Here is a 23,652-nt window from a genome sequence, read left to right as displayed (position 1 = left end):
CGTGTATAGGGCACAATTCCAGCTGACACGCCGGCAACAAAGATTTAGGTGAGTATACACATGAATGTTGTGACTCACTGCACATGACTAAGGGGGCTTGCCCCTGAAACGTTGGGCCATGACTGAAGGGTTCACGGAGCTTGTTTCCACCTTTGCTGCTTGCATACAGTGCTGCTAACCTGATGTCCCGCGAGACAACGAATTACCTGAATATACTTGAATAAATCTGAAAGAAACTTTCTACTAAACAGTGAGTCACAACATTCATGTGTATACTCACCTAAATCTTTGTTGCCGGCGTGTCAGCTGGAATTGTGCCCTACACACGTGTGTCTAATCATGAACTATTGAACAGAGAGGCTGGAGCTCTGTTGTATGGGCGTTGTACATACCTTCAACACATTGAGATAACTCAGTTATTATCGTACATACTGGAGATTTATCAAAACCTGTGCAGAGGGAAAGTTGCTGAGTTGTCCATAGCAACCAATCAGATCGCTTCTTTCATTTTAAACATGGCCTCTGCAAAATGAAAGAAGTGATCTGATTGGTTGCTATGGGCAACTGGGCAACTTTTCCTTTGCACAGGTTTTGATAAATCTCCCCATGTGTGCACATCCCAGATCTTTGCCCCAGCTGAAGCACAGGCATGACCAAAGGCCAGTAAGTGAGAACTGGACTAGGGGGGGGGGGGGGGGGGAGATTTATCAAAACCTGTGCAGAAGCAAAGTTGCCCAGTTGCCCATAGCAACCAATCAGCTAGCTTCTTTCATTTTTCAGAGGCCTTGTTAAGAATGTAAGAAGCGAGCTGATTGGTTGCTATGGGAAACTGGGCAACTTTGCTTCTGCACAGGTTTTGATAAATCTCCCTCTAGCACTTCTCTGTGCTCTCTCCTGTCTTGTCTATTAGACTCCTGTCTGAAAACAGAGAGGAGAGGGTTACAGAGAACCTTGGATGAAGACCCAGCACAGCAAACCCAGGGAGGAAGTGAATGCATGGGGAGTCAGGGTGGGCTCAGTGCTTGCTTGGAATGTACCCCTTCCTGAGCAGTGGATATCAGATTGAATGAGCAGCAGAACAGAGAGATTTGTAAGACATATACAAACACATAAAAAATACATGTAAAGCATTAGCATGACCTAGTGAGTAACATATAGAAGCATAATTTTTTTGTGATATGACAGGTACACTTTACCTCTGGGCTGTACACTTTGCAAGCGTTAAATTACTTTAAAGCGAGTGCAGGAGTTGCGCTCGCTTCAGAGCAGTCAGAGAATGCAACCTAATCATTGCATATTAAAGTCCCCTATGTGGACTTAAAGAGTACCTATCATCCTAACTCTCCCTAATTCCCCATCCCAATCTGTCCCTAACTAACTAAATCTATCCCTGTCCTTTTTTTTTTTTTTTTTTTTTCAGAACCCCCTAAAAATACAGTACCTTTTTTATTGATGTCATCGGTAGCTCAGTAGGCTGCCATGTGCCAGGGGAGGAAGTGGGCGTGTCCTGGCAGGCGCAACTTCATCTGATGCCTGTCGGGGTTTGCAAGGCAGACCCAATCCTTGAGCAGCGCTCCACTGGCTCCGGGCTCTCTTTGTCAGGGGGCAAAGCCAGAGAACGCCTGAGCTCGCCTGTGTCCTGCCTGCAGTGTCTGATTTCAGACTCATGCCGGCAGGCCAGAATGAGTCCAAAATCCGTACATAGGCTTGCTAGTGAGACCCCTAGTGGTCCCTTTTTTAGTAAAAAAAAAAAAACAATAAAAGGATGCAAATTTTTTTATACAAACCAATTAGAAAGATATTTATTAAGACTTGATCTACACTATATCAAAAGATTTTTTTAATGATAGGTACCCTTTAAAAAGTATAAAATAAAAAAAGTTTCTAAAATTATATAAAAATTATATAAAATCACCCTTATTTTCCCATTTTACAAAAAAAAAAAAAAAAAAAGAAAACATATTTGGTATCGCCGCATGTGTTGCAGAAAAAATACAAGCCCTCATACGGGTCTGCAGGGGGAAAAAATAAAAGTGTTATTCCTCTTAAAAGGAGAGGAGGAAAAAACGGAAAACGCAAAAATAAAAATTGCCTGTGTCCCCAAGGCCAAAATGTCCTTAAATGGGTACTTCGCCCCTAGACATCTTATCTGGCCGGGTGCAGCAGGGAGATTGCGGGGGTCCCCTTATTTGGATAGGGAATAATATGTTTAGGTGTGGAGTACCCCTTTAAGCCCTTCCCGACCCAGGATGTACGGTTAGCGGGTCTGGCTTGGCAACTAGCAACGGCCAGGACCCGTGGCTAATAGCGCGCGGCACTGATCGCTGTGCTGTGCGCTATTAACCCTTTAGACGTGGCGTTCAAAGTTGATAGCCGCATGTAAAGTGAAAGCTAATCAGTGCCGGTTAGCTCAGTGGGCTGTTTGGGACCGCCGCGGCAAACTGAACAGCTAGAGGACATGGGGAAGGTGTCTTACCTTCCTCCGCCATGTCCGAACGCGAAATGACTGCTCTGTGCCTGAGATCCCTGTGCTATGCTATAGCATTGAACAGTATGAGAGATCAATGTACTGCATGCTATAGTCCCCTATGGGGGCTATAAGATTGCAAAAAAAAGTGGAAAAATTTAACTCCTTCCCCAATAAAAGTAAGAATCACCCCCCCTCCCCTTTCCCATTTAAAAAAAAAACAGTGTAAATAAAAATAAACAAATGTGGTATCGCCGAGTGCAGAAATGTGTGAATTATAAAAAATATATAGTTAATAAAACCGCGCGGTCAATGGAGTACGCGCAAAAAAATTCCAAAGTCCAAAATAGTGTATTTTTGGTCACTTTTTATATCATATAAAAATTTATAAAAAGTAGAGGTGCACCGAAATGGAAATTTCAGAACCGAAACGAAAAAAATGTCCGGCCGAAACAGATACCGATACCGAAAATGACTTCTCCCCGTCTTCTGGTAAAATGCAGCGCTCGGCTCATTAGATTAGATTCCCCCACATTAGATTGCCAGCTCCCCCACATTAGGTCGGGAGTTCCCCCACAATAGTAGGCAGCTCCCCCACAATAGTAGGCAGGTTCCCCACAATAGTAGGCAGCTCCCCCACAATAGTAGGCAGCTCCCCCACAATAGTAGCCAGCTCCCCCACAATAGTAGGCAGCTCCCCCACAATAGTAGGCAGCTCCCCCACAACAGTAGGCAGGTTCCCAAATTAGGTCAGCATTTCCCCCACAATAGTAGGCAGCTCCCCCACAATAGTAGGCAGGTTCCCCACAATAGTAGGCAGCTCCCCCCAACAATAGTAGGCAGTTCCCACACAATATTAGGCAGCTCCCCCCAACAATATTAGGCAGCTCCCCCCCCACATTAGGTCAGCAGTTCCCCCACAATAGTAGGCAGGTTCCTCACAATAGTAGGCAGCTACCCCACATTAGGTCAGCATTTCCCCCACAATAGTAGGCAGCTCCCCCCAACAATATTAGGCAGCTCCCCCCACAATATTAGGCAGCTCCCCCCCCCCCCCCACAATATCAGGCAGCTCCCCCCAACAATATTAGGCAGCTCCCCCCCCACCCACAATATTAGGCAGCTCCCCCCCCCCCCACAATATTAGGCAGCTCCCCCCCACATTAGGTCAGCAGTTCCCCCACCCCACAGACATACAGCTTCCAGTCATATACAGTGTATGGCTGGAGGCTGCATGTCTGTACTGCTGCCCCCACAGTGTTCCGGTCACTGCTCCTCCGGCCCGGGGTCACATCTACTGCTATGGCCTATGGACCATAGCAGTAGGTGCCGGGACCGGGGGAGCGGTGACCGGAACACTGAACAAGATGACGCGGTCACTTACCAGGCCCCGGCCAGCGCGCGTTCTCCTGCGACGATCCTGCGGTCCTCCTGCGTCTCTATGGTTGTACGCACGGGACGTCAGTGACGTCCCGTGCGTACGACCATAGAGGCGGAGAAGCGAGGGACCGAAGGAGGATCGCGAGAGGACGCCGGGGAATGGTGAGTGACCGCTGGACATCCTTGTGTCCCGAAAAGATTTTTCGGGACACAGGGATGTCCGGGATAGGATTAGGAATACTTCTTTTTATGTGCCCGGGCCGGCTCCTGTGTGTGGCTGCAGGCGGGGGCCGACCAGAGCATATAAAAACTAATACTGTATACTAAAAACCAGGGGGCCTCCAGCTGTTGTGAAACTACAACTCCCAGCATGCCCGGACAGACTTTGCCGGTCCGGGCATGCTGGGAGTTGTAGTTTCACAACAGCTGGAGGCCCCCTGGTTTTTAGTACACAGTATTAGTTTTTATATGCTCTGGTCGGCCCCCGCCTGCAGCCACACACAGGAGCCGGCCCGGGCACATAAAAAGAAGTATTCCTAATCCTATCCCGGAGAGCGCAACCCCCCCCCCCCCCAGATGTTGCGGCCGGCCCCCCCTGCACCCCCCACGAGTGCCTCTGCCACTGGCAGGGTTTGTAACTTGTGCTGTGGGCGGGCAGGGGAGGTGGTCATTATCGGCACATTTTTTGTTGTTTCGGCATTTTGCCAAAATAGCTATTTTCGGCCGATATATCGGTGCATCCCTAATAAAAAGCGATCAAAAAGTCCAATCAATACAAAAATTGTACTGCTAAAAATTTCAGATCACGGCGCAAAAACCCTCATACCACCCCGTACGAGGGAAAATGAAAAAAAGTTATAGGGGTCAGAATATAACAATTTTAAACATATAAATTTTCCTGCATGTATTTATGATTTTTTCCAGAAGTACAACAAAATCAAACCTATATAAGTAGGGTATGATTTAATCGTATGGACCTACAGAATAAAGAGAAGGTGTCATTTTTACCGAAAAATGTACTGCATAGAAACGGAAGCCCCCAAAAGTTACAAAATTGTGTTCTTTCTTCAATTTTGTCGCACAATTATTTTTTTCCGTTTCACCGTAGATTTTGGGGTGATGTCAATACAAAGTAGAATTGGTTGTGCAAAAAATTAAGCCATCATATGGATTTTCAGGTGCAAAATTTAAAGGTAAGGAGGAAAAAACGGAAAAACCCCGGGTCATGAAAGGGTTAAGGGGATAAACATATCCTTCTGTGACTTATTGTAGCAGGGCCCATTTAATCACAAAACCACCAGTCAGTTCTTCTTCTCTCACCTGCAGTTTAGTTGCCCACCTAATGTCTGGCTGCATCAGAAAATTTGTGACAGCAGGTGTCTCTGGCCATATCTTGGACCCACCATGTAGAACCAGTGGGGTTCACTGGCCATTGGTAAGATGTGCCTGATGTGGGATGACGGAGGTATATGCACAGGGCATTTATCATTGGGGTCAGCTGAGTTGTTACCTTTTTTTACCCCTATTTGCTCCACTGTTTCCAGCACCTTCTGGTTAAAGGAGTAGTGCAGTGAAACATAACTTATCCCCTATCCAAAGGATAGGGGATGAGTTATAGATTGTGGGGGGGGGGGCGTGTTGACTGCCCTGCTGTCCCCTTCAAGCAGACTGACGGGACTCCGTTCAGGAGATCGCTGGGGTCCCAAGGGTCAGACCCCCCCCCCCCCCCTCCAATCTATAACTCATCCGCTATCTTTTGGAACTCCTTTATGTGTGCGCCCATCTTGGGGGAGGTGGCAGAAAATGTCTTCTTCTGTGCGTGAGTGGTATCTCAATATGCTCACACGTTGTGGCGTTATCCATTATCTCTGGATATTTCCTCTAATATCTACATAGAAACTACAGGATTACTGAAAGAAGCCAAAAAAAACAAACGATTTGCATCATTCAGATCTCAGGTTAAAACAGATGCATCAACAGCAAAGCAACCACAGGATCACCATAAGCAGACTGTGTCTCCTTCTGCCTCTGCTGCCTTTATTGTTTCAGCATCTCCTTCTTCTGATGTTGAAATTTCTGAAGATTATTATTCGTTTAATAAGGAATTTGATGATAAGCTTATTAGGTTAGTGAAGTGTCGTGTGGAATCCGAACTAGATGTTACATCTGATCAAGGTAAAGATGTTTTATTTCCCCAAGAAAAAGTATCTTGTGTTTCCTGGACATCAAGTTCTTGATTCTAATATGCATAAGGAATGGGAGAAGCCTGATAAGCGTGTAAACTGTATATAGATTGGATCCATCTGTCTATGAGCCCTGGGAGTTGCCTGCTAGAATTGATCTAGCTAAATTGGCAAGAAAGGCCTTTTTTCCTGCAGAGGATATGTCTATTATTATTATTATTATTATTATTAATAATAATAATAATAATTTATTTTTATAAAGTGAATGAAAGACTGATATAGAGAGCTCTGCCTGCCTGGGCTGTCAATAATACCTGAGTAGGCGTAATTACAGCCAGGAGTTTAGTTGCTACCTGAGCATGCAGCACGCCAGTGGGACTACTTGCGGCTCATCAACATAAATGTGGCACATTTTGCTAAGTGATTTTCAACACTATGAAGGATGCAATCCAGGACATAGTAAGAAAACAAATTTCACCCTATATAACATGTTGCCAAAAGTTATATGTGGTAAAATCTGCTGACAGGACCTAAGGACAGGAAAACAGACACAATTCTCAAGAACATTTTTTGTAATCTCACATATTTTAAAGTAATTAAAACAGATATTAGAGATGTGTGTCTTGAAAGGATTTGTTAGATCCAGTTTTTTATTTTAAAACAGCCTTAAATTATAAAAAAAAAAAATTCCAGTCCCATGGCAATGGCAAATTCTGCAAGGAGAGCAGAGGAATTTCTCCACAGTTCCATTCGAACTAAGCAGGCTCATTGGTGTCCTAACTGGATAAATTAGAAGGGAATAAAAATGTAGTCTCTCTTTTCCTGTCCTTTAAGAGGCAGATGTACAGGCCAGGGCAGGTTTGGCAGAAGATGTTGCAGTGGTCAAGGCTGAAAGTCCTGTCGGGGCAAGACTGAAATAATTCTTTCCAGACTGACAAGATGTCACCACAGATGCCTGTTAAAAGCTGCCCACCGGCAGTGTAGAAAAGAACAACATCAGCCGGCGTTGAATTCAGGAACAGCTACAGAACCCTTTTGTGGTCTCCCGCTTCCTGTGGCCTCATCCTCCGATAAGGAGGATCAGGCCAGAGGAAGTGGAAGACCATAAAACCGTTCGGTAGCCGTTCCTGCATTCAGCTTTGGGTTACATTTTCTTTTCTACACCAGGACCAATGATATTTTTTATACCAATTATTATTGTTGCTCCAGTTCTCATGTCTATCTTTAGATACCTATACACAAGGACTTGAAGATGTATCAAAAAATTGCAGTCAGAGATCAGGAAAGAATTCTTCATTTTCTGTTCAAAGCCATGCCTTAGGGGTTGTTCCCAGCCCCCCCCCCCCCCCCCATGTTTACCAAGACTGTGATTGTGTTAATGGCTGCTTTGAAGCTTCAAGGCATAAAAGTGATACCATGCCTAGACAGCTGGTTGCTGAAGTAGGTACCTCTTCTGCGGGCTCATCTTCATATGGCCATGGAATTGATTCCATGGAATTGATTTCTTGTCAACCTGAAAAAAATTAGAACTGTCTTCCTTATCCAGTTCCTGGCATTAGTTATAAACACTGTAGGTTTAAAGATTTTTATTTGTCAAGAAAAGGCATTGAAGATCAAGTGTCAGATTTGCCATCTATATCAAGGTCCTAAAGTGACTATTCACTTAGTCCAGAGCACTCTATAACTCTTCACTGCTGCCATAGAGGCCGTTCCTTGGCCAAGGCCCATAAGAGATCTGCAAGCAGAAAGTTTAAGACAATGCAACGGAGACATACAATTGCTGTACGCTCCTCTTCAGTTGCCAGCCGCCAACAGAAATCTTCTCTGGTGGTTGTCAAACAACAATCTTCTTCAGGGGAAGAACTATAGACACCTCAGGTACAGGCAGGAGAGCTCATCTCTAAGACCAATGGATCCATCGCAACTGGGCAAGAAATTCTACCAAAGTTCAACAAATCTGCGGGAGCTAGTAGTTTTTCATCTGGCTTTGTTCCATTTTGAACCATTCATAAAGAAAAGATCTTTTTTTATTCAGTCAGACAACGCAGTTGCAGTATTTTATATAAACAAGCAAGGGATACAAAATACCTGGTTCTGCTGGAGGAATGCAAAAAGATTATGTCTTGGGCAGAGACAACAGTAATGTCTTCTTTGGTGGACCTAGGACCAAAGAGTCCTAAGTCCTGGGGAATAGTCTCTTAATCTAAAATATTTCCAGTTGTTAATTTAGAAATGGGGTTATCCTCAATGGGATGTTATGGCCGCAAGAGAAAATTGTCAAGTCAAAAGATATTGCTCCCTGACAAAGTTAGACCATCCGAATATTCTAGATGTCTACACTTTGCCCTGGAGAGTGTAGCTCATCTACATCTTTCCTCCAATTCCATTGATACTGAAAATTCTGACCAAGAATATATGCAAGATTCCCAAGGTCATGCTGCTAACTCCATTCTGGACCCGCAGGGCTTGGTTTTCAATATTGTTGAATAGTTTGAGAGGAGAATTATGGAAACTGCTTCATCAGCAGGATTTGCTTCTACTGCAGGGATTCTACCATCTACATCTACACAAACTCCATCTGATGGCTTGGTTTTTGAAAGAACAAGATTAAAAGAGAAAGGTCATTCTGATCTCAGGTCTATTATAAAATGTGGAAAAAGATTTCTTTAGAGCTCAGGGGTGTGGAAATTTAATAAAAAACTACTTGTCCACAGGACTAAAACGGAGCAAAATCTACTTGTCCTTCATGACAATCTACTTGTCAGGACCAATTTTCACTTTTACACTCTCATTTTTTTTCCTCCTCGCCCTATAATAGCCATAACTACCTACTATAATGATACCTTTAAATTTTTCGATAACATATTCTCTGAACCAAAAATATATATAATCTGTGAAGTGAAATTTAAATAGTAAAAGATAATTTAGCAAATTTGGTTGTTTTGATACTTTAGGCCGGCCTGATTACAGCAATACCAGATTTGTATAGTTTTCGTTATGTTTTACTAATTGAAAAAAAAAATCGGAACATTTTAAATTTTTTTTAATTGCCATTATTTGACCCCATACCAGGCATTATGAGGACTAATTTTTGGCGCCATTATCAGTTTTTTGTATCGGTACCATTTTGGTATTGATCTGACTTTTTAATCGATTTTTAACTTTTTTTTCTGGGGTATTATAAAAATCGCAATTCTGTGGTTTGGAATTTTTTTTCACATTTACGTCATTTATCGTATGGGATACATAATGTTATATTTTAATAGTTCTTACAATTATGCATGCAGTGATACTAAGTATGTTAATTTTTATTAAGTTTACATGTTTTATATAGGAAAAGGGGGTGATTTGAACTTTTAACATGGAAGGGATTAATGTGTGTCTTTTAAACTTTTATTAAAACTTTTTTTAGTTTTTTTGTTTTACAGTTTATTATACTTTTAGGAGGAATCATTATATTCCTCATACAGATCAATAGAGTTCTATTGAACTCCATTGATCTGTGTGCTCTGCAATCCATTGATAGAGCCTAGTCCAGCCAGGCTCTATCAATGACAGAGCCACGGACACCAGGGAAGCAGAGGTAAGCCCTACGGCAGGGGTCCTCAAACTTTTTAAACAGGGGGCCAGTTCACTGTCCCTCAGACCGTTGGAGGGCCAGACTATAGTTATAAAAAAATAAAAACAACAACAACAAATGAACAAATTCCTATGCACACTTATATATTTTATTAGTGGACTACCCCTTTAAGTATGCAGCACAGTTCCCCCCCCCCCACATTAGGTAGGCAGCATAGTTCCCCCCACATTAGGTTGGCAGTATAGATCCCCCCCACATTAGGTTGTGTTCCCCCAGATTAGGTTGGCAGTATAGTTCCCCCACATTAGGTTGTAGTTCCCCCACATTAGGCTGGCAGTATAGTTGCCCCCAAATTAGGTTGTAGTTATCCCATATTAGGTAGGCAGTATAGTTTCCCCACATTAGGTTGGCAGTATAGTTCTCCCACACCAGTTGATTTGAAAAAAAAAATAATAATCCACCGGAGTTCCCCTTTAAAATTAATTCTCAATGTTTTGCTTTCCTCGAGTCCATAGGCAGCACACATATACCCTACCCTGTTAACTTAGTTCTGTTTATTGAGTTACACAACTTGAACTGGTAGTTCTCTGTTTTTATACTCATGTCTGTTAATAATTTTGTTTCAATTCAATTCATTATGATTCAATTCAATAATAGTCCAACTATATAAATAAAGTTCCATGGCACCTGTGTTACTCCTGTGATTTTATGTACTTGCCATGATGTTACAATAAAGGATATTATTTGTTCTGTTTGAGTGCCCATGGAACTTTCTTTTCAAACTGCTGTATAACATAGTGTTCCTCACATAGTGTTATATACTGCTAGTTATTATACTGCCACTATAACATACTGAAAGATAGTAAACTGCCACTCTGACATACTGAAAGATAACATACTGCTAGTATAACATTATGCAATATTACATACTACCCCTAGAACATACTGCTGTAAAACATACAGCTCATATAGTGTACTTCTATATACTGCTGCATAGAATGTTCCTGTTTGCAGTTTGTGAAAATTATGATAGGTTCCCTTTTCCAGAAGAACAATCTTTACAGGCCACCCATGAAATACATACAGAGATATCGGGAGATTTATGGAAATATGTGTAGAAGAAAAGCAGTGCAGTTGCCCATAGCTACCGATCAGATTGCCTTTTTGTTTTTCAGAAGACTTTTTACAAGTGAAAGAAGCAATCTGCTCCACACCTTCCTCCACCCTCAGTGTGCTATTCCCTCACTTGTCCTTGATTTTGTTAGTCCTCGCCATCTAAATTATTGCTACAAAATATTATAGAGCTGTATTTACTGGAAAAACTGGAGGAGTAGCATTGATGGGGTGTGAGCGGGTCTGTTATTTACTGTTCCAGATTGCTAGCAATTTATGGGAATTCTGTGAAATGTCTAAAGACAAATTCCTTTTCAAAGAATTAAACAGCAAAAAGAACGACAATTGTATTGGATCAATTGACTGAAAAGCTTGTTATGTCAATCCTAGGTGCTCCCCGGCCCCTGGTCGTTTGTCATTACAACGGCATCCACAAGATATCATTTTTATATATTGGAAAACATGAAGGTGGCCTAATGCTGAGGGGATACAGCCACATGACATCATGTAGATGAAGCATCACACATGTCCATGGAGTAATGGAGACATTTCAAGTGCAAAGTACAATGTTATTGCTGTATCAGTGTCACTTTTTCCTGCAGCGTTGTGCTATGTGCCAACCCTGCATCTTAATAGCATAAAGTCCGGGTCTACCTACCTTGTGGTGTTTTTCTTGGTGACACCCTTTTTAAAGTTCCTGTTTAACCAGGGCAGTTTCACTAAGTTTTTCAATTGCAGGAACATTTTATACAGTACATTATTAATTTTATTTATTTTCTAAGTAGTGCCCTTGGTTCCAGGGTGCTGTACATATGATAAGGGTTAAAAGACAAGAACGTGGTACAGAGTGAATGGCCGACTGATATACTGTAGAAGGACAACCCTTAAAGGGTTTATTCCAAGATTAAAAGTTGTCCACAGGATAGGACATAACTAGGTGATCAGTGGGGGTCCAACCACTGGGACCCACACTGATCTTGAGAATGGTGGTCAGTTGTCCCCCAAATGAATGAAGGGGCAACAAGCATGCATGGCTGGTATTCATTCATTCCTTATGGGGCATTGCCCACCGATCAGCTAGTTATACCTATCCTGTAGATATGGGATAGCTTTTGATCTTGGGATAACCCCTTTAAATAATAAAACTCAGGGTGAAGGGTACGGATCCATAATACCACTACATATGGCTATAGTCTGACAGGTTTCTGTTTGTATGTTATTATCAGAACATGTATGCTGCTAAGAGAAGTGATTTAGGTCATGGTCATTTATTGGGGAATTACTATTTAGGTCATTGCCTAAAGATAGGTACATAGATTCTTGTAAATTCACTAAAGTTGAACCTTCCCCTTTCATCCATCTATGCCCAGAAATTTCCCTAGTAACAAATTATTCTCTCTGTGTTTATTGCTTTATTGCTTGTTAAAGTCAGAGACAGATTTAGCAATATTTTACAAGCAAGTTTTCACAATGACCATCTTTATATATCCTGCATTTAATGCTCACTAGTGAGGGTGAATTATGTAACAAAATGTTGCTCATACATTGCTGAGCTTGCAGGCCCCACTTACGCCAAATTTCGTCACCTCCCCTCTTTAAATTTCATGTACAAGGTTATTTACATACAATTCATATTGATGGACATTTATCAACGGGTTTAGTCAGGTTTTCTTTACTATAATTGTTGCAAAATTGTCGCAACTGCGACTACGTGTGTTTTCGTGTGACAATTTGCATGAAGAACAAGAAACGCAAGAAAATTCAAACTTGCTTACGTAGTAAATTTTTCAAAATGGATTTGCTTTAGTCAGGTATTTATCAACTGCGACAGTCGCAACTGCGCAAAAAAAAAGTCGCAACAAGGTTAAAAATTGACTAAATTTACTCCAGCTCAAACATGGAGCAGAAAAGGCTACTACCAAAGTAAAAAAGGAAAAATTGCTTCCGTGAAAGAAAATGATCAACAGGCTGAAACCAGTTGATAAATAAGTCACACATAAGCAAAAAAAAGTAAAGAAAAAATTAGTAAAAAAAAAGAATACATAAGCAAACATTGATAAATGTCCCTCATTATGTATCAAAACATTTGGAAGAAACCTGAGGATCTGAAACCTGAGAACCGTGAGGATCCACTGATACAGAGAACAGCATCAGGAAACTGCAGCAACTCGCTATCAGACTGCCAAGGTACTGTAGTTTGCTACCTTCGTCAGTCCCTTGGACAGAGAATGGAATGGCAGCATGCATGGTAGACCACCTCTCTATTCACCGGAGAGATAAGGGACCACTGCTTTCTTAATCATTGAGGCCTCATTGACCTATATGTTGTAATCTTGGGCCTGAGGAAGTGCAGAAGCACGTTAAGGTCCGTTGCCCGAATTCGTTCCAGGCAGTCCACTCCCCCATGCACAGTGTACCTGCATAAAGAATAAAGTTTATCTTGCGTCAAGAACTACCAGTCAGTGATCCGTCTTTACCTCTTTCAAGTAATAGTTACATTATACTAGCACAATGTAGCAGCACTACCTACTGGTTCATTACGGGACTGTTAGTTTGGAGATTGATCTGTGTGTGAATTAATGCAGTGTGTGAATAGTGTCCAGGACTTAACAATGGAAAGGTGCTGAAACCACTGCTGCCTTTATCAGAGTGTAAAGTATTCAAGGATTTGATTGTCTTTAGCGTTTGAGCCCATGATGCCAAGTTATAGTACTATGCTTCTTTTAACCTTCCAGCGCTGCACTGTCCTGTTTTCATGCACAGGACCCACACCCGAAAGTGCTCTAGTACTAGCCTTTTAATTTACTATGGTTTCCAGGAGGCATGGCTGTGCTGCTCTGGATGGATAGCAATACTTAGTAAATCTCTTCCACCCTTATATCCACCCACAAACTGCAGCATAGCCACACTCCCCCGGAGACCATGTGACTTATGGCATGCTGTCTCTGACTGTAAAAAATGCTGGAAAAGGTTTAAAATCAACTGTAAAATAAAATAAAAAGACCTGCAGTACTGCATTTCTGGGTTTAGGTCCTCTGCATGAAAACATAAAGCGACGCATGGAGGTAATAGAAGCATATTATAACTCCTAGAATATCCTTTAAGTACAAAACAACAATAAAAACTAAATTGTGGTATAACAAGAAACTATTACCGGCCCATACCAACTCTGCTTAAACACTTAAAGAGTACGTATCATGATCTAAATACATTTTATAATCCTCCCAGTTTACTGCCCCCATCATGATAAACCACCCCCTGCCTTTATTATTATTGTTTTCTACCTTAATATTGCTCTGTATTTTATGCTCAGTCAGATTCACAAACTGGGAAGGGGCGTTACCCAGCAGGCGTGACATCATCTCCATACAGGGGAGAACTTCCTCCCTCACTCTGCTACACACAGCCCAGAGCAATTCAATGTGAGATGAGCTATGATTGGCTAAGGCTGCCCCCCCCCCCCCCCCCCCGACACTTTAAAATCTTGCATTTTTCTAACTTTGAAGCTCTCTGCTTGTAAGGAAAAAGGGACATGTCACATAAATTACATATTGATTCACATATACAATATGTTAATTTTATGTTGGCATAATAAAGTTGACATGTTTTTACTTTTTGAAGACATTAGAGGGTTTCAAAGTATATTCCATGAAAATTTGAAAATCTGAATTTTTCAGGGACCAGTTAAGTTTAGAAGTGAATTTGAGGGTCTTTATGTTGGAAATCCCCTATAATGGACCCCATTATGAAAACTACACCCCTCAAAGTATTCAAAATGACATTCAAAAAGTTTGTTAACCCCTTAGGTGTTTCCCAGGAATAGCAGCAAAATGGAGGAGTAAAATCAAAATCAAAATTTTTTATACGAACATGTTTGTTACGCCGAGCGCTCCGGGTCCCTGCTCCTCCCCGGAGCGCTCACGGCGTCTCTCTCCCTGCAGCGCCCCAGTCAGACCCGCTGACCGGGAGCGCTGCACTGACATTGCCGGCGGGGATGCGATTCGCATAGCGGGACGCGCCCGCTCGCGAATCGCATCCCAAGTCACTTACCCGTCCCGGTCCCCGGCTGTCATGTGCTGGCGCGCGCGGCTCCACTCTCTAGGGCGCGCGCGCGCCAGCTCTCTGAGACTTAAAGGGCCAGTGCACCAATGATTGGTGCCTGGCCCAATTGGCTTCCACCTGCTCCCTGGCTATATCTACTCACTTCCCCTGCACTCCCTTGCCGGATCTTGTTGCCTTGTGCCAGTGAAAGCGTTTAGTGTTGTCCAAGCCTGTGTTACCTGATCTCCTGCTATCCATATTGACTACGAACCTTGCCGCCTGCCCCGACCTTCTGCTACGTCTCACCTTGCCTCTGCCTAGTCCTTCTGTCCCACGCCTTCTCAGCAGTCAGCGAGGTTGAGCCGTTGCTAGTGGATACGACCTGGTTGCTACTGCCGCAGCAAGACCATCCCGCTTTGCGGCGGGCTCTGGTGAACACCAGTAGCCTCTTAGAACCGGTCCACCAGCACGGTCCACGCCAATCCCTCGCTGACACAGTGGATCCACAACCTGTAAGCCGAATCGTGACAGTAGATCCGGCCATGGATCCCGCTGAGGTGCCGCTGCCAAGTCTCGCTGACCTTACCACGGTGGTCGCTCAGCAATCGCAGCAAATTGCTCAACAAGGACAGCAGCTGTCGCGATTGACCGCCACGTTACAGCAACTTCTGCCTCTGCTACAGCAGCAACCATCTCCTCCACCAGCTCCTGCACCTAATCCGCAGCGAGTGGCCGCTCCTAGCCTCCGCTTGTCCCTGCCGGACAAATTTGATGGGGACTCTAGACTCTGCCGTGGATTTTTGTCTCAATGTTCCCTGCATATGGAGATGTTGTCGGACTTCTTTCCTACAGAACGGTCTAAGGTGGCGTTCGTAGTGAGCCTTCTTTCAGGAAAGGCCTTGTCTTGGGCCACACCGCTCTGGGACCGCAATGATCCTGCCACAGTCCAGTCCTTCTTCGCTGAAGTCCGTAGTGTCTTCGAGGAACCAGCCCGAGCTTCTTCTGCCGAGACTGCCCTGCTGAACCTGGTCCAGGGTAATTCTTCAGTAGGCGAGTATGCCATCCAATTTCGTACTCTTGCTTGTGAATTATCTTGGAATAACGAGGCCCTCTGCGCGACCTTTAAAAAAGGCCTATCCAGTAACATCAAGGATGTGCTGGCCGCACGAGAGATTCCTGCCAACCTGCAAGAACTTATCCATTTGGCCACCCGCATTGACATGCGTTTTTCTGAGAGACATCAGGAGCTCCGCCAGGAAAAAGACTTAGATCTCTGGGCACCTCTCCCACAGTATCCTTTGCAATCTACCCCTGGGCCTCCCGCCGAGGAGGCCATGCAAGTGGATCGGTCTCGCCTGACCCAGGAAGAGAGGAATCACCGTAGGGAAGAAAATCTTTGTCTGTACTGTGCCAGTACCGAGCATTTCTTGGTGGATTGCCCTATTCGTCCTCCACGTCTAGGAAACGCACGCACGCACCCAGCTCACGTGGGTGTGGCGTCTCTTGGTTCAAAGTCTGCTTCTCCACGTCTCACGGTGCCCGTGCGGATTTCTCCTTCTGCCAACTCCTCCCTCTCAGCCGTGGCCTGCTTGGACTCTGGTGCCTCTGGGAATTTTATTTTGGAGTCTTTGGTGAATAAATTCTGCATCCCGGTGACCCGTCTCGTCAAGCCGCTCTACATTTCCGCGGTCAACGGAGTTAGATTGGATTGCACCGTGCGTTACCGCACAAAACCCCTCTTAATGTGCATTGGACCCCATCACGAAATGATTGAATTTTTCGTTCTTCCCAACTGCACCTCTGAGGTCCTCCTCGGTCTGCCATGGCTCCAGCTTCATTCTCCCACCCTTGACTGGACCACCGGGGAGATCAAGAACTGGGACTCTGCTTGCCATAAGAAATGCCTCTCCCCCCCTCCCAGTCCCGTCAGGCAAGCCTCAGTGCCTCCTCCTACACCTGGTCTCCCCAAGGCTTATCAGGACTGTACCTTGCCCCCTCATGGCCCCCGTCCTGGTGACACACTGCCCCGTGCAAAGCTTCACCCTCTGCCCTCCCTCCCCAGAGGGAGCGCTGCACTGACATTGCCGGCGGGGATGCGATTCGCATAGTGGGACGCGCCCGCTTGCGAATCGCATCCCAAGTCACTTACCCGTCCCGGTCCCCGGCTGTCATATGCTGGCGCGCGCGGCTCCGCTCTCTAGGGCGCGCGCGCGCCAGCTCTCTGAGACTTAAAGGGCCAGTGCACCAATGATTGGTGCCTGGCCCAATTAGCTTAATTAGCTTCCACCTGCTCCCTGGCTATATCTACTCACTTCCCCTGCACTCCCTTGCCGGATCTTGTTGCCTTGTGCCAGTGAAAGCGTTTAGTGTTGTCCAAGCCTGTGTTACCTGATCTCCTGCTATCCATATTGACTACGAACCTAGCCGCCTGCCCCGACCTTCTGCTACGTCTGACCTTGCCTCTGCCTAGTCCTTCTGTCCCACGCCTTCTCAGCAGTCAGCGAGGTTGAGCCGTTGCTAGTGGATACGACCTGGTTGCTACTGCCGCAGCAAGACCATCCCGCTTTGCGGCGGGCTCTGGTGAACACCAGTAGCCTCTTAGAACCGGTCCACCAGCACGGTCCACGCCAATCCCTCGCTGACACAGTGGATCCACAACCTGTAAGCCGAATCGTGACAATGTTATTGTAGCCCCATTTTTTTTTTTCGTTTTTACAAGGGGTAAAAGGTAAAAAGGCCCCCCAAAACTTGTAATTCATTTTCTCTCGAGTAAAGAAATACCTCATATGTGGATGTAAAGTGCACATGGCACACTATTCTGCAAATTACACCCCTCAAGGAATGTAACAAGGGGTAAATTGAGTCATTACACCCCACAGGTCATTGACGAACTTTCGTTAAAGTGATACGTGAAAAGAAAAAATTGGATTTTTAACACTAAAATTTCTCTCGAGTAAGGAAATACCTGATATGTGGGTGTAAAGTGCTCTGTGGGTGCACTAGAGGGCTAAGAAGGGAAGGAGCGAAAATGGGATTTTGGAGAGCGAATTTTGTTGAAATGGTTTTTGGGGGGCATGTCGCATTTAGGAAGCCCCCATGATGCCAGAACAGTAAAAAAACACATGGCACACTATTTTGGAAACTACACCTCGTAACAAGGGGTACAGTGAGGCTTCATACCCCACAGGTGATTTTAGAACTTTCGTTAAAGTGGGACGTAAAAATAAAAAAAAAAATATTTCAAAATGCTGGTGTTACCCCAAATTTTTCATTTTCACAAGGAGTAATAGGAGAAAAAGCCCCCAAAAATTTGTAACCCCATTTCTTCTGAGTATGGAAATACCCCACATGTGGATGTAAAGTGCTCTGCAGACAAACTACAATGCTCAGAAGAGAAGGAGCGCCATTGGGCTTTTGGAGAGAGAATTTGGTTGGAATGGAAGTCAGCGGCCATGTGCGTTTACAAAGCCCCCATGGTGCCTGAACAGTGGACCCACCACATGTGACCGCATTTTGGAACCTACACCACTCACAGAATTGAATAAGGGGTGCAGTGAGTATTTACACCCCACAGGTGTCTGACAGATCTTTGGAACAACAGGCTGTGCAAATGAAAAATTAAATTTTTCATTTTTACGGACGACTGTTCAAAAAATCTGTCAGACACCTGTGGGGTGTAAATACTCACTGCACCCCTTATTACATTCTGTGAGGGGTGTAGTTTCCAAAATGGGGTCACATGTGGGGGGGGGGTCCACTGTTCTGTCAGCATGGGGGCTTTGTAAATGCACATGGCCTTAAATTTCAGCCTAATTCTCTCTCCAAAAGCCCAATGGCGCTCCTTCTCTTCTGAGCATTGTAGTTCGTCTGCAGAGCACTTTACATCCACATATGGGGTATTTCCATACTCAGAAGAATTGGGGTTACACATTTTGGGGGGCTTTTTCTACTATTACTCCCTGTGAAAACGAAAAATTTGGGGAAACACCAGCATTTCAGGGGGAAAAAAACAAATTTTTAATTTTCATGTCCAACTTTAACACAAATTCGTCAAAGACCTGTGGGGTGGTAAGTATCACTGTACCCCCCCCCCCCCCCCCACTTGTTACATTCCTTGAGGGGTGTAGTTTACAAAATGGGGTCACATGTGGGTGTTTTTTGCGGAAAAAAAACTGCTGTAACTATCAGCCACCTCTGTGCAAATCACCAATTTAAGCCTCAAAATGTACATAGTGCGCTCTAACTCCTGAGCCCTGTTGTGTGTCCGAAGAGCATTTTGCATCCATATATGGGATATTTCCGTACTCGGAAGAAATTGCGTTAGAAATCTTGGGGGTCTTTTTCTCCTTTTACCTCTTGTGAAAATGAAAAGTCTGGGACAACACTCAGTTAGTGTAAATTTTTTTTTGTTTTTTACACTAACATGCTGGTGTAGCCCCTAACTTTTCCTTTTCATATGAGGTAAAAAGAGAAAAATCCCCCAAATTTGTACTGCAATTTCTCCTGAGTATAGAGATACCCCATATGTGGCCCTAAACTGTTGCCTTGAAATAGGACAGGGCTCTGAAGTGAGAGAGTGCCATGCGCATTTGAGGCCTAAATTAGGAATTTGCAATAGAGGGGACCCAGATACAAGGATGGCGCTTGTCTCCACCAAAACGCTATGGCAGTGTTTCCCAAACAGGGTGCCTCCAGCTGTTGCAAAACTCCCAGCCTGCCAGGACAGTCAATGGCTGTCCGACAATACTGGGAGCTGTTGTTTTGCAACAGCTGGAGGCTCTGTTTTGGAAACAGTGCCGAATGAGACCTTTTTCATTTTTATATTTTTATTTGGGGGGGGGGGGGGGTAAGGGTGTGTATGCAGGGTTTTTACTTTTTATTTTGTATTAGTGTAGTGTTTTTAGGGTACATTCACACAGGCAGGGGTTCGCAGTGAGTTTTCCGCTGGGAGTTTGAGCTGCGGCGGAAAATTTGCCGCAGCTCAAACATGTAGAAGGGAACCCACTGTAAACCCGCCCGTGTGAATGTACCCTGAACCCCAAACCTTCAGCTGTTGCAAAACTACAACTCCCAGAATGCACAGGCAGACCGTACATGTTGGGAGTTGTAGTTTTGCAACAGCTGGAGGCACACTGGTTGGAATCACTGAGTTAGGAAACAGACTCTAGCTCATTGTTTCCCAACCAGTGTGCTAACAGCTGTTGCAAAATTACAACTCCATGCATGAACTGACAAACAAAAGGCATACTAGGAGTTGTAGTTATTCAACAACTGGGGAAGAACAGTTTGGAGACCGCTAAGTAGTGGTCTCCAAACTGTAGCCCTCCAGATGTTGCAAAACTTCAACTCCAAGCATGCCCAGACTGTCCAGGCATGCTGGGAGTTGTAGTTCTGCAACATATGAAGGGCCAGACATTGCAGAACTACACCGCCCAGCATCCCTGACTGTCTGGGCATGCTGGGAATTGTAGTTTTGCAACATCTGGAGGGCTACAGTTTGGAGACCACCGTATAGTGGTGCCTGCTGATAGATATCAGCAGTCATCCCGGTCCGATCACCGCCCGGCGAGCGGTGGTGATCGGCAATATGGAATCGTACAGGTACGCACTCCGTCCTTAAGTACCAGGACGCGAGGGCGTACCTGTACATCCTTTGTCCCCAACAGGTTAAAGGGGTACTCCTGATTTTTAAATCAACTGGTGCCAGAAAGTTAAACTATTTCTATAAAAAAATCTTAATCCTTCGAATACATTTTATGGGCTGTATACTACAGAGGAAATGCTTTTCTTTTTGAATTTCTCTGACGTAACGACCACAGTGCTCTCTGTTGACCTCTGCTGTCCATTTTAGGAACTGTCCAGAGCAGAATATGTTTGCTATGGGGATTTTCTCCTGCTCTGGACAGTTCCAAAAATGGACAGCAGAGGTCAGCAGAGAGCACTGTGGTCGTGACATCAGAGAAATCTAAAAAGATGAACATTTCTTCTGTAGCATATAGCCCCTAAAAAGTTCTGGAAGGATTAAGATTTTTTTTTATAGAAGTAATTTACAAATCTGTTCACCTTTCTGGCACCAGTTGATTTAAAAAAAAATAAAAATGTTTTCCACGGGAGCACCCCTTTAAACACAAATAAAACATAGAAAACTTTATTTTTTTTATTTTTTTAAACAAAGTACATTAGAAAGATTTTTTTTTTCATAAGCAGTGCATTAGCAAAAATTTGTTTTAATGACAGTGCCCATTTAAACTCACGTTGTTTTCATTTTTGCACTTTCGTTTTTTTTCAGTTTTCCACCTAAATACCTATATGAGGGCTTGTTTTTTTGCGCAACAAATTTTACTATATGACATCAATCCTCTCACCATATTTGTGGGACAAAATTGGAAAAAAAAACACAATTTTTTGCAGTACACCTTTTGGTAAAAATGACACCTTATCTTTATTCTGTAGGCCCATACGATATATATTAAAATGATATTCATCTCATAAAGGTTTTATTTTGTTTTAATTGTCCTCTTCTGACCCCTATAACTTTTTATTTTTCTGTATACGGGAATGTGTGAGAGCTCATTTTTTGCGCCGTGATCTCTAGTTTTTATTGGCACCATTTTTGTTTGTTTTGATGGCTTTTCATAAATTTTTTTAGGATATACAAAGAGATATGCAGTATTGGACTTTTGTATTTTTTTCTGTATATGCCATTGACCGTGCGGTTTAATTAACATTATATTTATATAGTTTGGACATTTACGCACATGGCAATACCACATATGTTTGTTTATTTTTGTTTATATATATTTTTTTAAATGGGAAAAGGGGGGCGATTCAAACTTTTATTAGGGAAGGGGTTAATACACACTTATTAACTTGTTTTTTTATATGCCATAGCATAGCATTGAACAGTGTTATCGTTGCTCTGCTGCTCCAGTCTGCATTGGCTAGCTGGAGCATCAGATCATCAATCCGACGGTAAGGAGGCAGGTAATGGCCATTCTGCCGTCCTCTCAGCTGATCGGGACACCACAGTTTTACTGCAGTGGTGCCAATCAGCTCCACTGAGCTGCGGGGACTCTTTACTTAAATTTTTGACACCACAATCAACTTTGATTGTGGCGTCTAAGGGGTTAATGCCAGGCATCACCGCGATTGGTGATTTCCGGCATTAGACACGGGTCCCAGTGGCTGGTAGCCGCTAGGACCACCCCGCTATGAAGCGCGGTCAGCTCCTGAGCCCGTGTCATAGAAGGGGAGCGGGCGCCAGGCGTACAGGTACACCCTGCGTCCTTAAGGAGTTAAAGGGGTACGGTTTTCTCACAATTCTTATGTGATTTTCACCCTAATATTTATTTTTAACAGCATACAAAATGACTGTTGATTAGAAAAAGAAAAAACAGGATGTTCAATCCGTGGGTGCCTATTCCCAGGAAACCAAAAAGCCACAGGATATTGTTTAAAATAAAACTGGCGTTTATTGGTACAAATTCAGGGGTGCAACACAATAGTTTCGAACCCGGGCCGGGTTCTTCCTCAGGCAATGGGTGTTACAAGCGCATTTTTGCGCTGGTTTAAATATACACATGCTATGTGCACATGCTAATATTCGATCGGCAGAATCGTGTACAACCCGAGTTGTTAGTTGATTCGGGAAGTACTGAAATTGATAGAGAGGCTTGCAGGGCTAAGGCTGAGAGGGGTTTAGCCCCGCAAGTCTCTCTATCAATTTCAGTACTTCCCGAATAAACTAACAACTCGGGTTGTACATGATTCTGCCGATGGAATATTCAGTGATCGGGCTACATATAGTTCATCTGCCTTGCTCACCTCTGCGAGCATTACGCTGGAGATACATGTATCCCATGACTGCGGCCGTAATATCTGTACCTATTGACTTCAGCGTGGGCTACTTACGGGGACCTCCAGTGCTGCAATATAACTCTGGATGGCCACCTATACATGCGTGCCGATAAACTTCACATGCTAATTGATGTCACTCACCATGAGATATGTTCCGTTATGAACACACAAGTCCGCTCATTATCCACAGACCTCCCCGATCAATCACTCAGTTTGGGAATACAGGATTCTGCCGATCACGTACCTAGCGATCCGGCTATATACAAACCACCTGCCGTGCTCACTTTCTCGTATGAGTACTGCAGTACGCTACAGTGATATACTACAATGCAATTGTAAACCCACGGCATGTCAGCAGTGGGCAGTAAGAGAGAGAGAGCTCCAGCGCTATGCGAAAATACACAATGTTGCAACATTTCTGTTGCAACACAACCTTGTTACCTATGTTGCAACCATGAGCATTATGTTAAAGTAAAAAGAAAAGTTCATTTAGTTTATGTTATAACAATTTTTTATGTTCTGATGTACCTTGACCCGGTGACCCGGCAGTAATTCAATGCCAGGTAGCATGTGTATATTTAACCAGCGCAAACATCCGCTTGTAACACCCATTGCCTGAGGAAGAACTCGGCCCGGGTACAAAACCATTGTGTTGCACCCCTGAATTTGTACCAATAAACGCCAGTTTTATTTTAAACAATATTCTGTGGCTTTTTGGTTTCCTGGGAATAGGCGCCCACGGATTGGATATCCTGTTTTTTCCTTTTCTAATCGATATTTCTGCACCGCGACCTGGAATTCACGGTGAAGGACGCTCAGGCTGCCGCCTGCATCTTTTGACTACAGACCCCAGTGAGTCTATCGGCACACTGAGGTGTTGTGCCCTGAGCACAACTTGACAAGGTAAGTTGCAACTAAACGTGCACACGCTACCCCACCTAATAATACTCCACTAGGAGCGCACCTCGTTTCTTCTTTCCATATTTTCCACAAAATGACTGTTATCTCAGATTTTCCCAGGTTGCAATACG

This window comes from Hyla sarda, chromosome 6 (genome assembly GCF_029499605.1).
Source record: "Hyla sarda isolate aHylSar1 chromosome 6, aHylSar1.hap1, whole genome shotgun sequence".
Taxonomy (NCBI): Eukaryota; Metazoa; Chordata; class Amphibia; order Anura; family Hylidae; genus Hyla; species Hyla sarda.
This window is presented reverse-complemented; position numbering follows the sequence as displayed.